Below are 13468 nucleotides of genomic sequence, written 5' to 3'. Positions count from 1 at the left end.
AGCTAGGAAGTGTCTGAAGCCACATTTGAACTCAGGAAGTTGACTCCAGGTCTGGAACTCTATCCCCTGCGCCACCTAGATACCCTCACCAAGCATAGAAACTTCTAAAGGAAGAGAGAAAATATTTTAAAGTCCTCATGCTTTTAGAAGTAACCATGCATAGAGATTTCTAAAATGCCTCTCTTTTATTAGCTATAAAATGTCTTCTGACCACTGAATATAATTCATAAAAAAAACAATAAATATATTTTTGTGATGACAGTGTCATTTTTAACTTCACCATAACAACATAATGCTCAGGGACAAGATCCTTAGACTAAGGGGCCTAGCACAAAATGATAGCTTCAGTCTACTAATTTTTGTTTTTTCTTTCAGTTTTTAGAAATTACCAACTTAAATAATTTTGCAAGAGTCAGAATCATGTAGTGGGCAGAGGGCTAGAGAACCAAATTCAGGAAGATCTAGGTTTTAGTTCTACCTCTGACATATACATACTGGCTGTATGACTGTCAGGAGGCCTCTTAGTGTTTCATTGCCCTGGAGCACTCACTAGCAATATAAAGGGTAGAGGAATTTAAGGAAATTATTGATGTGATAAAATCAAAAACAGTCTTTATAGGAAAAAAAAATCTAAGATCATAGATTTAGAGGAGGAATATTCCTTAAATTTCATCTAGTCCAATGCACACGTTTTATAATTGAAAAACTGAGTATTAAATGGTGGGGCCAGGAAGATATTCTCTGTACTATATCACCAATGCTCATTCAATTTTAAACTATCCTCATTTGTACAAATTCTCTTCTAAATTTTCCTAACATGAATATATACCTATTTAGAGTTGGAATTACTGACAGAGCACTCCTGATTCTCTCATCGAACATTAATTACCAAACACTTCTCTATTTTGACAGAGTCCACATATTGTTTTTAAATAAATGTTTAATATTCCATTGTGCTAGCTTATTTAGTCATTTCATGATCTCATTTCACAATCACTGGGTATTTGAGTAATTTCCAGTGCTTCACCATTATAAATAGTGCTGCTATGTACATTTTTTGCATAAATGATAAGTATTTTTCATTGTAGTTACTTCCTTTGGCTACCTTCCTAAAAGCTGAATTATTGGGCCAAGGTTTATCAACAGCTTTATATTTCAGGTTACATACCATAGCGCTGCCCTCCCCCCCCACCCCCCGAAGGCCAAACTTATCTGCCACCTACAAATTAATATGTTTCCTCATCCCTCCACCTCCCCAACCATGTGGGATTATATCACTTTGGGGTTAATTTATTATTAATTTTAATAATATCTAGCATTTACACAGCATTTTAAAGTTTGCAAAAGCACTATACATGTTATGTCACAGGATCCTTACAAGGTGCAATTCTGGAAGGTTAGTGTCATAATTAGTACCATTTTACAGATGAGAAGAATGAAGTTGAATGTGGTCAAGTGTCTAAGGAAAGAATTTAATTCGGGTCTTCCTGAATCCAAGCCCAGGACTCATATCAATTTTGCCACCAAGCTGTGACATGGTAAATAAGCTTCCATTAAAAAATAAATACAAACTTCCCACCAAAATCCTACTATGATGCTCCATCTTGGTATGAAGGTGACCCTGGATTCTTAAAAGCTTTACCAGTATAGCCCAAATTGACAAAGCTTTGAGTCTGGGACAAGTGAGGGATTGACTATATCTTTATTATCCAAGGCCCAGCCTAGATATGATTTTTGTGTAGAACACTGAAATGGGGACTGGCTGAGAATACAACTAAAGAGATTTGGAACTGGTTGAATAGAGACTCAAAAAGGAGACTTTAATTTTTCCATGTCAATTTGAAAGGAAAACTCCAGCAGCATCCCCCAAGGAGATAGATGCTTGGGCTTGTACTGTTTAAAAACTTTATCAATGACTTGAATAAAGGCATAGATAACAATGTCATCCAGTTTTCAAATCACAGGAGCTGGAAAAGATAGATAACACAGGGTTGACAAAGGCAGGCTCCAAAATGATCTTGACAAGCCAGAGCACTGGCCTAAAGCTAGTATGAAGAAATATATGAAGATAAATGTAAGGTCTTATACTTAGGTTTCCAAAAATAGGATAAGGAATGGCTTATCAGAAGGAAGGAAGGAAGGAAGGAAGGAAGGAAGGAAGGAAGGAAGGAAGGAAGGGAGGAAGGAAGGGAGGGAGGGAGGGAGGGAGGGAGGGAGGGACTTATTTTTCGCTAGGCATTGTGCTAAGCACTTTAAAATTATTATCTTCTTTGATCCTTACAACAATTCTAGGAGGTAGCTGCTATTATTATCCTATTTTACAAGTGAGAAAACTGAGGCAGATCAAGGATAAGTGACTTGCCCAAGGTCACAAAACTAGTAATTGTTTAAGGCCATATTTGAAGTTAGGTCTACCTAACCCGATGCTCTATCCACTGTGCCACCTAGCTGCTTTAGTGATTTTTGTATTTTGCTCCAATTAGGCCACATCTTAAGTACTATTTTCAGTTCTGGACACAAAAATATAATAAAGATATTGATAAGCTGAAGAATATCAGGGAAGGTAACCCTGATGTTTAAAGAACTTAAATCCATGTTATATGAGGATATGTTGAAGAGAATAAATAGAACCACATAGCATGTAATAGCTGGGCTCACATATTACATGGGTTGTTATGGAGAAGAGGAATTAAAATCATTCTATTGGGTCAAAGATTGCAGACCAAGAGCTTTTAAAAGACTTCTCTGGCGTTCAAAGAAGGCAGACCCAGAAAATCGTTGAATCAAATTTAGGCTTACTATCATAGAAGACATTTTTTGTAATCAGGTGTCCAAAAGTAGAAAAGAGGACTTTAGAGGATAGTGCATTCATCTTCAACGAACATCGTCAAGCAGAGACTGGATGACCACTTTCCAGAAATGTTGCTGTAGGGATTACTTTCAAGTATGGCTTGGGTGACAACTCTAAAATTCTTTTGATTCTATGATTCTGATCTAGGAATGCCATAATCACCATGGAATTTAACTTGCATATGACCTGAAGAACACAATAGAGGGAACTATAGTGTGCACAAATATTTCAGACTGCATCATATTTCCAATGACAGTCTATGCTCAGCAAGTATTGTCAAGGAAAGCATTGAAGAAAGATATGAATCAAGAAGGAGGGAATCTAGTCATATGGAGAGAGTAAAGGGTACCAGTAAGATAGCTAGAGGTAAAGGGTCCACATCAATGATATATTTGTTGAAGCAAGTTAAATTAAACCCGGAGTGATAAGAAATATTCCTTAAAGATATTCTAACTTAATCTCGAAGACCACGTTATGCAAACCTTAAAACATATAAATGCTAGCAATTGTTATTTTTTAGAAATAACAATTTAAAACCACTAAAGGTAAATAGTTATTGGATGATAAAATTTCCAATTACACATTGTGAATTTTAAAATTATTCCACCCTAATCAGACCATTCTTTAGAAGATTTGATTTAGCTATTTCCTGATCAATAACAATGGAGATATTTGAAATAACAGAATCAGGTCTTGGAAACTCTACATTTCTCCTCCCTTCTTAGTTTAATAAGATTTGAAAGGTCTGCATCAAACTTGAGATTTAATTATCTAAGAAATGGCCTTCAACAGGCATATGCAGAAAAAAGGACAGACCTCTGGGCTGTCCTAAGTCAAGCTAAGTCCTCATTGTTACAGATGAGATGCAGAAAGTGATGTAAAAATGTCTATATATGGAACGTCACTTCCTGTCTCTTTCTCTTTCTCTGGAGAGGCAACTCTGCTAGGTGTTCCAACATCTTGGGAGCTATGGCAGTTCTTTGTCTGGGTTTTAGAGGTGAGTTTTGTCCTTGACCTGATTCAGGTTCAGGCATCTCAGCTGAGCCCCTTTTGGAGTTCAGGTTGATTCCCCTCCAAACCTCCCTTTCACCGTCCAAGCCCTTACTTTTTAGATCTTCTAATCTTCCTGCCCTGTACCAGCCAGGTGGGGGGGAAATCCTTCACCCTCTCCTTCTCCCTTCTCCTTAATCTCCTCCACTATCAATTAAATCACCATAAAATTTCCAGCTGAGTTTTGGGTGTTTCATTTGGATTTTATAAATAAAATCCTTGGCAATCAAATATAATTATTACATTCAGTCTCAACCATAATTTTAACCTTAATAACATAGTGGGCCACCACATCATATTGCTAACTTATTGAAATTGGAATCCATTTTTAACTATCAACATCGCAAGGTTGTAAGTCAACTTCGAAGGGCTCATGATGAAACATGCTATCCACTGACACAGAAGGATCTGGTGGAGTCTGAATGCAGATGGAAGCTTATCACTCTATTTCCTTCATGAGGATTTTCTTCTATGTGTGATAGGTGACTTCTTTCACAATATGATGAATATTGAAATATGTAATATATAATAGCACACGTACACTCTACATCATATTGTTTGCTGCCTCAGGGAGGGGAAGTGGAAGGGAAGGAGTAAAAGAATTTAGAACAAAAAAAGTCAGAAAATGAATGTTAAAAACTGTTTCTACAGGCAACTGGAAAAAATATATTTAACAGAGTCTTTCTGGGGTGAAGAAAAAGAGAATTTGAAGTCCATTAAAACCCCCAAATCTTTTTTTTAGATAAACCAATTCTTTCCCATGTACTTAAAATCATTTTTTTGAAGATCTAACATTAATCCATACTGAATTTCACCAGCTTCATTCTCTCCATAGTGCCTAGTAAAGTGTTCACACATATGTTTAATAAATGAGTTTGAATCGATATTTAATGAGTAGTCAAAAGGGTGGAAATACTTATTAATTACTGTTTACTGAATGCCTGTAATACATTAGGTACTAAATTAGCATACACATAAAATGTGCTTTGCAATGGAATTGGGAGATATTTGGACCACATTTAATGGTACTAATGACAATACAAAAAGGATAAACAAAACACAAATTAATCTGGGGAAAAAGGGATGGGAGCAAGCATTTGTTTAACACTTCTTATGTGTCTAGCATTGTGCTAAGTACTAGGGATATAAAAAAGGCAAAAGACAATCTTGGTTCTCAAGAAGTTTACCATGGGGAACTAATGGGGAAGATACTGTGTAAACAAATATATAAAAAGCAAGCTAGAGTATGGCTATATGGGAAATAAATAAATCTGGATTAAGAGGAGCTGAGGAAGGTTTCCAGGAGGAGGTGAGATTTTAGATGGTGCTTAAGAAAGCGAGGGAGGTCAGCAGTTGAACAAAGGAAGAGGACCATTCCAGGTACAAGAGACAGAGAGGATGCTAAGGGCTGATGGATGGAGTGTCTCATTTGTGGAATAGCCAGGATACCGGGGTCAATAATCGAAGAGTAGGTGTTAGGGAATACAAAGTGGAAGAAGACTAGAAAGGCAAGAAGAGGCCAGGTTATAAACAAAGTGCTCTGTATTTGCTTCTGAAGGAAGCCTCTGCAGTTTATGGAAAGGGGGGAAAGAAAGAGAAAGGAAGAGACAGATAGACTTGGGGAAGGGAAAGGGAGGGAGGGAGAGAGGAGGGAGGAGGAAGGGACAAAGACAGAGAGACAAAGATATACACATAATACAACATAGATGATGTGAACTTGTGGTTTTCTAAGTCAATATGTATGTAGCCTGCAGGAATCTGTTTCTATTTGAGTCTGACACCTCTACTCTATAGCAGTACTATCACCAAGAAGACAGGGCACAAACATAGATAACCATAATAGACAATAATCACATGATGAGCACATTAGAGAATTGCTAAAGGGAGTGCTATCATGAGGGCTACAAAGATCATTCACTACCAGTTTGGGGATGTGAGGAGACAGTGGTTCAGGAGGGCTTCACAGTTTTTGAGTTGGACTTTATGGGATAGACATGGAAAGTTAAAGGTGGTATTGGGATGTTGAAGGCCTTGACTTCAAGGTTGAGTTATGAATCCTATAGACAAACAATTCTCAAAGTATGGTCCTGTAAAATGGAGATTTGAACCCTAGATTTCAATACCCAGAAGTCCTTGGTATTTCCCAGCATTCCCTATAATCTCACCTGAGTCTCTACCTGGGCGAGATCACAAGGAGTAGGCAATGCCTACTTCGCCCTCTTCCATTTGCAAGGATGTAGTGAGTAAGCTAAGTGAGGGGGTTTTGAATGGGCTAATCAGCCCTAGGAACGTGGTTTTCTTGTTTGTATTTTTTTATTCCTTGATTTCTAATAATTCTTAATAAACCTCATAAAATATAATATTTCTGTTACTAGAAACTAATTTAATTTTTACAGTCCAAGGACCCTTAGGGGTCCCTGGGATTCTTTCAGGGGGCCCCAAAGAGAAAAACTATTTTCAGAAAAATACTGATATTTATTTGCCAACTAACATACTCTTCCCTTTTCCAACTATGTTATCTGTGTGAGGCTGTTTTCTTCATATACTTTAACCAAAACAACACATAGCAAAAGATTGAATGTATAATCAAATGAGTATCCAGCTACCCTCTATTAGGGTTTGCAAAAATATGTAAAACAATGCCATACTTCTCATTAAATTTTTTGTCTTAAAAATATGGCAATTTTCCACAAAATGTTATTTATTTTAACAGGTAATTGGTTTATTAATTTTTTATTTTTAATTATTATTTTTAAATGAATTAATAAATACTTAAATGTATCCATTTTAATTTCTAATACTATAAATATCAAAAGCTATAACCCATATAAATGACAGATCTTTGGGGCCTTGAATAATTAAGAATGTAAAGAGATCCACACCAATATGTAAAAGTATAAAAGGGTCACAAGTCCAAAAAGTTTGAGTACTGCTGCTATAAACCATAAAAATCATGTAATGTTTTTGAACAAAAGATTGATACCACTAGGTATCTGCATGGAATTTAAAAAGATTTAGAGCTGAAAGGAACCTTAGAACCTTCCAAGTCCAAACCTCTCATTTTACAGATCAGGAAACCAGGCTGAAAGAGATTTTGAGCTCTCAGAGCTCACATGACTAGTGTCTGAAGCAGAATTCTAACTCGAGTCTTCCTGATTTCGTAGCTAGCACTTTATCTAATGTGCCAACTAGCTGCCTCATAATTATTCTGGCAGTGGAATTAAGGAATGACCTTAGCATGTCATTATCGTAATCCAGCCAAATTATAACAGAGAAAAAATGGCATACAAGTAGGGCAACAGTAGAAAAAGGGGAAAGAAGACATGAAAAATGTTACAAAGACAGAATTGCCAGATTTGGTGAAATGAGAAGTGAAGGTCAAAGAACATCAAAAAACAAGGCAAAGATGATGAACAAGAGAGAAGGTACCACAGACAGAAGCAGTGAGATAGGAAGTAGAAGCAGACTTTGAGAATGGTGATTCGATTATAAGCTCCTTGAGGGCAGAGATTGTGGTTTTTTGCCTCTTTTGTATCCTCAGCACTTAGCACAGTGACTGGCACATAGCAAGTGCTTAATAGATATTTATGGATTGATTAGGACAATTTCACACATGCTGAGTCTAAGGAGCATCTAAGTAAGGGGTGAATGAATAGAGAACCGAAGTTTATCATTTACAGGAATTATTAAATAGTTCCACTATAAACATTTTATTTGGGTAGCTCTCAAATGTTCCTGTGTGCACTGAATTAATTCCGAAAGGTACATCTCCCAAGCAATCACTGTTAAAGAATTCTAAAGATAAGGCTTTCCCAGGCTCGATAATAACCAACGGAACCAAAAGGTGTGCAAATTAACTCTGCTGTGACCTTCTCTCCACTCTCTCCCCATCAGACAACATGCACATTAGCAGAAGGTGTTTAATGACTATGGACACCAAGGCTCTTAGCTAGGAAACACTGTGATGCTAGCCCACAGGAACGCTAACCCCAAGTTCATGAACTGGAGCTAGAAACAGCAAAACTGTTACGTACTTACTGCTTGGACAAATATTGCCACTTGGTAGCAAGATCGCTAATAGGGCCACGGTGCTGAGTCTCCTACCCTTTCCTGAGAACAGTGCTGGGTCTGCCTTTGCTCTCAGCTCTTTCTGTTATTCATTTCTTGACTTATTTTTTGCCAAGCTGACTAAAAGGAAACTTAGACGAACCATTTTGTAGGAATCCTCTTGTCTTCAGATACTAACCTGAAATGAAGTCATGGGGATTTTACACACCAACTTGACCACATAACTGTGGTGCCCAAAATATTTCAGACACATTAATATTCCAAACTCACCTAGAACAGCAGTTGTAGGGAGTCTCACCAAGTGACTCTTTTCTTGATAAGCCAAAGAGCATACGGTGGGTTACACGGCTTACTCTGGCTCCATAACCTAGGACTGGATAACCAGAACAGGCGGCCCTCCTAGTTGGAAATAAAGGAGTTTCTTTAGCTTCTGTCCTCTAGTTTCAAGCATCTACCCAATTAAAAGCAATTATCATATCACCTCCACCTCCCACAAATGAGATTATAATTTTCTGGTATTTTTAATTCACTTTTGGTTTCATTCAATGATATTGTGTTTAACTTTTTTAAATTTTTAATTCTAATAATGACTCAAATTTTACTCAGTTGGATTCCTGGTTCTGATTGAGGTTGAACAATTTACCCAATCTGACTCTGGTTCCCAATTGAAAATGAATTTTAAGAAAATACTTCAGAAGGTTCAAAATGTTCAAAGTGCTCTACTACAATAGAGCTCTGCTTATTTGTACGCTTTTATGTTTCCAAAAGCTTTTCAGGATTTTCATTTATAGGGACTGGTGTACAAAAGAGATGGAGAACAACCCTTTTTTTTTTTTTAAACCCATAGCCTTTCATCTTAGAATCAGTACTGTGTATTGGTTCCAAAGCAGAAGAGTGGTATGGGCTAGGCAATGGGGGTCAAGTGACTTGCCCAGGGTCACACAACTAGAACCCAGGACCTCCCGTCTCTAGGTCTGGTTCTCAATCTACTGAGCCACCCAGCTGCCCCCCCCCACACAACCCTTTCCCCCCCTCCAGCTCCTTTTAAATCAGCACCTGAATACAATATTCCATCAAATCTAGAATTCTCTATGCAGTTTTCAAGGTCCTTCGAAAGCTGATATTACTCTGCCTCTTCCCACATTACCTCCACATTCTGATATCTTACTCCATCTTTTGGCTGTCCCCCAAAACCTACCAGTCCATCTTTTCTTCCTTTGTACCTTCACTAAAATTCTGCCCCTTACCAGAAATGCCCTTTTAAACTCCATCCTTTAAGACCCAGTTAAATCCCACGTGATCCACCATCTAAGACCGCTGCACCAACGTGCATCTATCTCACTCTTTTAAACACTGTTTCTAGGATCTGTGCCATACCCTGAAGGGAGGACAAATGCTAAGGGTGCCCTGAGCTTAAGTCAGGAGCTACCTCACTGACGACAGAGGTGTTCTTGGAGGAAACTGGCCACCTGGTGGTATGCTGAGAAGACCTTGAACTCAGAACCTTTAAGAGTGGGGATGGATGCACGAAAGAGAGGAGGGGTATGTCAGGCGGCTTGGGACCCCAGGTCTCCCCTCCCCTAAGAGGCACTTGGAAAGGGAATGCTGGTCAAAATACCACCTTCACTTCATTTCCTTCATGAGTACTTTCTTGTGGGCAACGTGTCTTTCATCACAACTTGATGAAGATGAAAATATGTACTGCATGATGGCACATGTATAACCTAAGTCATATTGCTTGCCACCTGGAGGAGGGGACAAGGGAAAGAGGTACGGAAAGAATTTGGATGGAAAAATGTCAGAAAATGAAGGTTAAAAATTGTTTCTGCAGGCAATTGAGAAAAATATAAAATAAAGTCTTTGGGAAAGGCAGGGGGAAAGAAGACTTCACAGGTAAGAAGGGAGCACATTATGAAGGGCTTTAAAAAATAAACAGAAGATTTTATCCAGAAATTAGCTCTTGCCCTTAGGGACAAGACATAAAAATGAGAAAATGGCTCTTTACTGCAGAATCCTGACAAATCAATATATTTTACCACCTGAATCTTTTTTTTTTTAATTGATGGCTATGAAGGGAGGGAGGAAAATAAATGGAATCTCCAAAAAGAAAAAATGAATGCTTAAAAAACATTGATGGCTTTCATCAATTTTTTTGAGCATTGGTTACCATAGCGGTAAATATTCACTCTTGGAATAAAATTTCATTTCTCTACATATACTCTACTAAGGAAAAATGTTTAAGACTCCCATTAAACTCTCTCCTTTCATGTAAAGAGTATAGTTTTATAACTACCCTGATCACCTATTTATATACAATAAAAGGAAAAGACCAAAATTATAGAGTATTTTCAATGATAAGTTGAGTAGAACTGGTGCACAACCACTGCAATTTCAGAGGAGGTACTTATTCTCTCCTAACTTATAAAAGTTATCTGCTATTTACAGATTTAAACCTATTACCAAGGCAAGGCAAAGAGAAAAGGAATAGACTAACACCTCAATGATTTATTTACTTATCTGTGGATTGGCTGAATCCTCCCCCACCGACAGAGCTCCTTCAGGGCTGGGATTGCCTAATTTTGTACTCCCAGTATCTAGTTCAGTGCCTTGCACACAGGAGGTTATTAGTACATGTTTGAATTGAATTAAATTGACCTGCGGGGGATAAACTGTTCTAAGTGGGTAAATTTGTCAGATAAATAGTCTGTCACTTAAAGCACCTGAGCTACTTTTAACTCCTTGTGATAGAAATCTTTCTAAAATGTATTACTTACTTCCCTACCTACAAACAGAGTTTCTAGGGTAGGAAGCAGACATGGAACAGAATTCAACCTTTCTCTGATGATTTACGGTTACTGTTCTCAAAATCTCTATGCTGGGGGAAACTGAGGTTCGCCAATACCAATGGACACCACAAAACCCTTCTTCTTTTCTCATTTGTGGTTCTTCTTCTTTCACTCAAGGAAGAGGATCACTTCAATGCTATTATACAGTTTGTTTTGAGGATTCCTACCAGCATCCTTCCTTCCCCCACCTTTTTTTTTTTTAATAAAGAACTGTGGACTCTAAGCTTAGGAAGGAAGGTCTGACGTTTACCCAAGAAAGTGGAAAGCGAATCTTCTAAACCTGTTAAATTAGTCATCTCAACTTCACATAATCACAAGCTGAGAAATTCAAAGCAGAAGGCCTGAGGGTGGCTCTATGGATCTCCTCTGAGGTAAAACTACACGGAGTTTATGATAGCTATTTTTCCAGCTCACTAGTTCCTGTTCGTGCAGAGATGGCACCAATGAATGAGATGCTTCTGGGAACAAAGTTCCTTTATATGGAAAGGCACTATCCCTGCCTTTGAAAGCACAGGAGGATGGACTCCCATGTCCTATGTTTTCAAGTCACTGTTGCTGCTAAACTAAATATTTTTTAATGTCTTTCATATAGAAAGTTCGATTCTCTAGCACAAAGACAAATGGGGTAAATGCTAGGCAAAACTGGGATGAGAGCAAAATTAGTTTTCTAGAGCTAGATCTTCTCTATGGTAATACTCTTCCATTTCTGGACCCTTTCTCCCTCCCTCTCCTACTTCAAAAGGCTCATTACCTACCTAATCTTTAAAACAATCCATATATCAAAATAGCAAAAAAGTCTGGAATCATATTTTTATCTGTTGACTATTTACGAATGACTGACCATATAATATTCAGAACAAGTGTGGCTAGGATGTTACTTCACATTGACATTATATTCATTGGTATTGAATGATTTCTGTTTACCTTTCCTTTAAAAAAAAGAAAACTCTTAACTTCTATTTAAAATTGAGGAGTGATCAGGGCTAGGCATTGAGGGTCACACAACTAGGAAGTGTCTGAGATCATATTTGAGCCCAGGCCCTCCTGACTCCAGATCTGACTCTTCACTCACTGAGTCATCTAACTGCAATCCTCTCTCTTTTTCTGGAATGGAGATCTACTACCTCTTATTATTTCTCTCTCTCTCTCTCTCTGGGGGAAAAAAAAAGTTTTTGAGGCAGTATAGGTGGTAGAGTGGAGAGAAAACCCTGGGCCTTGAGCAAGGAAGGCCTGAGTTCAAATTTGACCTCTGATATTTACTAGTTGTGTGACTTTGAGCAAATTACTCAACATTTGTTTGTCTCAGTTTCCTCAAATGTAAAAATGGGCATTGTCATTGCACCTACTTTCCAGGCTTGCTGGGAATATCAAATGAGATATTTGTAAAGCATTTAATTAACAAGTGCTAGATAAATGCTAGTTATTACCATTAACGTCATCTTTTTTTGACAATGAAATTTTACAATGCATACTTTGTTCACTAAATTCTATAGATATAACTATATAATACTAATTTACTTATGACTAAATAATAATAAAAGTAATTCTATCTAACATAACTAATTTAAGGTCCTTGAGAGCAGAGCTTTTTGGTATTTCTATCCCTAGCACCTAGCACAGTGTCTTATACATAGTAGGCATTTAATTGATATTTGTTGATTTGAGGCATTTCAAATTCTCCATGGGCATTCTGGATGGTTCAGTGGTCTGACTGCCAGCTAAATGGGCCATTATGATAATATTTTTGTTGTCATTATTCATTCAAATCTCGAAAGTGAAGAATGCATAATTAGAGATGAAGTTAAAGGACCACTCCCTTCAGAATGAAACTCCACTAAATTTTTCTCATAGGTTCCACCAATAAGCTAAATGAGAATCATTTTCTAATTATTCCTTTTGGAAACATGCATTTAATTCTGCCAACTGCTTAAGTAATCCTGTTAAATAGCTTGTATCCTTACTGAAGCATAAATGAGTAGAATCACATAAGTGGATTATAGTCAGCATGAAAAAAAAAAGTCTCCTCTCTGGGCCTGGTGCAGGAAAGCCTGGCCGACACATTCCAGGCATTCTCAGAGTTCCGGGCTGATCATCCCTCCTCATAATTAGTCACCTTTCCCAAGACCAGCAGAGGGGATGCTACCTTGGGTCAGGAGTCTGGAGGAGAGCTGGGGCCAAGGGCAGTTAAGGAAGCAGCAATTATTTCCTGGAGGCTCCAAGGGGAAGCAGGTAACTGCAAATCAATGAACAGGAAGTAGCCCAACGAGGAAGTGTGATTGATTGGACTGGGGGGCTTTTCTAGTTGGATATTTGGGAAAGATGGAGAGTCCCAGAGTGAGATGGGGGGCAGACCTCTGGTGACTGTTTCAGGGGTTATACAGATGGGCCCAGTGGTCAGAGGACAAGGGTGACTCCCAGTTTTCTCTCATTATGGGTGAGAATGACAGAGTCACTGTTCATGCAGAAGGGAGAAAGGGGGAAGCAACATTGGAAGAAAGGACGGGTCAAGCCTCCCCCGTAGCACTTGCTCCTGTTCAGTCTTAGACAGTAGGGCAATAAACATTTATGCAGTTCTGTTATGTGCCAAATACTGTGCTACAGGCTGCAGATGCAAAGAAAGGGAAGACTTTTAAACCTGGTCTCAGGCAGCTCA

At 38.1% G+C, this 13468-nt stretch overlaps 1 protein-coding gene across 3 annotated transcripts in view; it reads right to left on the bottom strand.

Moving 5' to 3' along the window:
* KIAA1958 (KIAA1958 ortholog) overlaps positions 1-13468 on the bottom strand; it is a 238271-nt gene that overhangs the window by 136759 nt on the left and 88044 nt on the right. For all 3 annotated transcript variants that reach the window (XM_056806615.1, XM_016423852.2, XM_016423849.2), the window contains exon 2: positions 8240-8368. The gene's annotated coding sequence lies outside the window, so the exon portion shown is untranslated. The remainder of the gene's footprint in view (positions 1-8239; positions 8369-13468) is intronic.

The sequence above is a fragment of the Monodelphis domestica genome, chromosome 7 (genome assembly GCF_027887165.1).
Source record: "Monodelphis domestica isolate mMonDom1 chromosome 7, mMonDom1.pri, whole genome shotgun sequence".
Taxonomy (NCBI): domain Eukaryota; kingdom Metazoa; phylum Chordata; class Mammalia; order Didelphimorphia; family Didelphidae; genus Monodelphis; species Monodelphis domestica.
Note: the sequence above shows the minus strand (reverse complement) of the source record. Positions and strands in the feature narration are given on the sequence as shown.